This window comes from Vanessa tameamea, chromosome 14 (genome assembly GCF_037043105.1).
Source record: "Vanessa tameamea isolate UH-Manoa-2023 chromosome 14, ilVanTame1 primary haplotype, whole genome shotgun sequence".
NCBI lineage: Eukaryota > Metazoa > Arthropoda > Insecta > Lepidoptera > Nymphalidae > Vanessa > Vanessa tameamea.
Genome location: NC_087322.1, coordinates 11,204,745 through 11,209,638, shown reverse-complemented (window position 1 = coordinate 11,209,638; position 4,894 = coordinate 11,204,745).

The following is a 4,894-nucleotide window of genomic DNA, read 5'->3' as shown; positions in this document are numbered from 1 at the left end:
CTGCAAAAAATGGTAAGATTAAATTAACAAATGAAAAGATTTTTTTCATTATATACAGGAGCATTATTTTAAGTCAATTTTTCTATTAACGTACAATTTATTAAAAACTATATTTACTACATTCACGATAATTATCTAAGCTGTTTTTTTATATTAATTGTAGCTTCAACAACCGATGTTATTAATGCAAGTACCCTAACCTAGTAGGTAACCTAACCTTAACCTGTGTTTGATATACGTGTTTAAATCCTTTTTTATAAATTTAAAGACACAGGATAATCTAAAACAAGAGTTAAGACGAGGCGAGGTCACCAAATACACAATCACTTACGTAGATGACGGAGCGTAAACTAAACCATTTTTATACGACCGGTCTTGAAGTTCTATTATTATAAATTCATCTAAACCAATGCGTCGCTTCTATTTAGAAATCATTTATAGTGATAATATTACATATTCTTGTGACACAATTTCAACAATACATACAAATAAAATCGAGGTAAGTAAATATAAGGAAAAAGGAGTTACTGAGGATATGACTAGAGAGCAGATGTAGATATTAATAGAAGAGAAACACACTGCGACGATCCCAAGTAAATAAAAAGAGGAGAGAGTGAGAGGGATCTACAGAAAAATTGGAGCAAATGTGGTATGAGTTAATACTTATGAAACCAACCGAAAATAAAAATAAAATACTTGGTGGTTGGTCTTTGTGCAAGCCCGTCGTAAGGTACGACCCACTTGTCAGATATTCCGCCAAACAACAGTACACAGTATTGTTATGTTCCGGTTTGAAGATTGAGTGAGCATGTGAAATTACAGGCTCAAGGTATATAATATCTTAGTTCCCAAGGTTGGTGACATTGGCGATGTTAGGAATGATAAATATTTCTTACAGCGCCATTGTCTATGGGCGGCCCATATGCACGAACGGCAAAAAATAAAATTTGTAAATAAATTTTTGCTTGATTTTCTTTGTTCAAGTTCAAATGGTATAAAAAGGTATATGTTTGTTAAGTCTGATATAATAAAATGCTATATTGACAACATTTTATATATCAATAGATTTATTAGTATTTTTTAATATATGTATGTTGCCTAAGTAAACCCTTTTTTGCAATAAAGGTAGGCTGACGGGCTCATGTTAGGTCTCTTGTACGTGTCGCTACTGACTCACTCGTCTTTCAAACCGAAACTTTAAATTTAATTTAATTATTAGCCGATGTAATAAGGACTAACTTAGGCTACTTTTATTCTAGAATTATATATGTCACCGTAAGTTTAAAAAATCGTTAGATTACAATCTGACGAGACAGATTGTAATCTGTCGAAATATTGTGAACTATGAAATAGGATTGCAATTTAACGCATTATTTTTCGCTATATTGTAATCTGTCGAAGTCAAACTGTTAGATTACAATCTGTCCCCTGATTGGCCGGTCTTATTGTAAGAGCGATCAATCATACGTCACCATTATTATTCGGTAGCTTACAATCTTTCGAAGTAAATTTCAGTTAAATTATAAAAACTCTAACCTAACCTAACCGAAATATTATGAACTATCGAAATTATTTATATTTTATTGCGAATTGAATAAACGTTCACAATCTATTACAATTGCGCGAAATAGATTATAATCTAACGGTATTTGCAATTTTACGATGAAATAATATGGCGAATGCCGGGGAGGCGGGGGGCACATAACGTTCAACCAATCAGCGCGGGAGATGCATTCCGCGTGATAAGTCGCGGGCACAGCTAGTTAAAACATACAAAACATTGCGACGGAGTTTTAATGGAGTTAGTCTGCAGAATGCTAATAAGCTTGAATGTTATAGATTCGTAGATTCAAAATGTGAAGTTTTATTGCGATGCATCATTACTATGCTATACTATAGTATTTATTACGGAAATTTATGACATAATTCTAGTAGAAAACGGTGCAATTTTCCATATTCAATCACTTTTATAGTATCGTGATCGGCGTAAGATGATTTTAAGGGGACTACATGAGCTAAATGCAAGTTTTATAATGCAAAAAAGTATATAATCCAATGCAGTAAACCAAATGAAAAAAATATATGATAATCTTCAGGATACATGCTAGTTATTTGCTATTATGAAAACATGATGTAATTAATTTGGTACGATAGAAAAAAATCACAAAGTTACCTCTAAAAAAATCTTTTAATAAATAAAAACTATACTTATATACATTCAATAATTCTGGTTTTTTGTCAGATTATTCTACAAGCAATATATTACTCAACCTCTGCGTCACTTTTTTAATAACTTCAATAGATTTTTTTTAAATCAGATATTCTTATTTTCGAACAAAATTCGTACGCATGTGTGCGTAAACGCCGTGTACAGACATTGCCGGCCGAGGCCTGATGCTATACAGACGTGTCGATCTTTTCGTTACGAGCATCATTACGTTACGAAATATTTTTTTGTAATTTTAATTGTAAATTCATTGTTTCATGTTTTCTTATAATAAATATTATTCTTTCTTGTAGATAAATATATTAAGTTAAAATAATGTAGTAGTAATTAGGCATTTGTTTTTTATTATATTATTTGTCATAAATTTTAATTGTGTAAATATGGGAAATGAAGTGAAACGCGTGAAGAAAACTAAAAAACGTTTATATAAATTAAGCGCCGAACATACATATGAACGATATTAAAAGGTAAGAGTATTTTTTTAGTAAATATATTTTTCTTTATATATTATGAATATTGAAAACATCTATTAGAAAAAATGTGCAATCAGTTCGCATAGAATCAGATTTTTCGAGCTGTTCTTCAAATATTATGATAGAGTATTTGGTGAAAGTAAGGATAAAATCAATTAAGAATGACTACGTTCGATCCCCATGATCTCGAAGCAATTTGATATTTTTCATTAAAAGTACTATGGGGCATATTTAGATACATATTTTTTAAATACATAATTTTATAATTAATAAAAATATAATTACTAACATATATTTATTTTTTACAGAATAAAGAAAGTCGAAAACAATAACACGGAAGCTATTTATATTGCGTAAGAGTTTAATTTTATCGATTTTGTTTATAATAGGAATTAAAGTTATGTATGAACTAATTTTAATAATAAAAAAAATAATGTAATTGTTGTGAACCAGAGAACTAGAATATTTAGAAGTGTCATTTGTACGTAATTCAAAAATTGTAATTTTTAGTAACGTCCGCCATATTAGATTGAAAATGGAAGCAATTCATGAATCGTGGACTGTCATCGAGACTAAATATGTGTGCCAACTTTCAGCTCCATAGCTTCAATGGAAGTAGGTGTAATATTGATTGCAAGATTTCAGGACATACGTACATACATTCATACATACAAGTGAAATTAAATAAAATATTTTAATAAAAAAATTAACACTAAATGTTTTTTTTTTGTAGTACCAAATCCAAATATTTTAAGTTTAATTAAATCAGTTTTATTTTTTAATCATTTTCGAATAACAGTCCAAAGCAAAACAAATAATTCTAATATCCTATCTATTTTTATGAGATTTATAATTAAACCTAGTATGATTAACCTAGTTAACCAATGATTCAACCAAATCGACTTGACGACATTTTTTTCTTGTAAATATTTAGATGTTTTTGTTTTAATTGAATTTTTTTTTTTCTTTGTGAACCGATATTAATAAAACGAACAAACACTACGCTATATGTTACCCCACGGTTACTACACTACAGGTTTCGAACACTTACGATTTTATTATATTATATAAATAGATTTTATTATAGAAATCAAACTTTTATAAAATATTAAAAATTGGTATGTTTTAATATTTAGTATAAGAACTAATTGTGGTAGGTATAATAATATAAATAAAAGAAAAAAGGTTAAAACTAACTGTCTATTTTATTGTGTACAAAATATAAATAAAAATATTGTAAGTTTAATTGAATCAGTTTTTTTATAATCATTCGTTAACTAACATCGAAAGAAATAAAAACAATTATGTTGTCCTATCTATTTTTTATGAGATTTATGATTGATCTTACTTCGCTCGGTTTGGCGCCATCTATTAGAATATTTGGGCGTAACCTCGCTACCTCGCTTAACCCTAAGTTCACGGGCTTGCCGTTTCTGTCGATTTTGTAAGTGTGTGCGTGCGATTCTCAAGGGCACTTAGCTCTTGTAGTCCTCTTAATTATGATCATGTCAGTAACAGTTTCGTCTGAAGAGCTTTACACTCTTGTTCTATAAAGTTCTCTGATGAATAATTAACATCTAATTACTTAAAATTGTATTCAGTTCACAGATTGTTCTTATCACAATCGTAGTGCGGTTGACTTCTTTTTTTCTAAAACATCTATATAATTAAATTCGCATTTCCAGTAAAATAAAGACACCATTCAAAAGCCCATTACAAAATCATTAGTCTATTGGTTTTCTTATAATGTCGGTTGGTACGTCAACCATTCATAGCTGCAAGTCATATCACAGTTGCGTTCTCTTTTTTCTGTCTCTTACAGGACGACAATCAAAGCCGTTAAGTTTATAGGCGCATTACCAATGGCTTTAATTGCTTTCCAGATAGAAGAGTGCCAATTTTTTACTGAATTTTTACTGAAGAAAACACCGTATTACAACCAAATATATTATTTAGATCTAGAAGACAACCGATTGACATCGTTAAACACATATTTTATCATTAGTTAAATAATAATCGTCTGTATTTATTGAACACTAAACTAAATGTTTATTTAACATTTAAGATTACTCATACATGTGTTAAAACATCCCACCAATTCGGAAAGACATTCTAAAACAGATTGTATCATTGTTAATACTTTCTAATTTTCGTTCACAGTGTTTTTTATATATATTGTAAGTGCTGTCTTTTG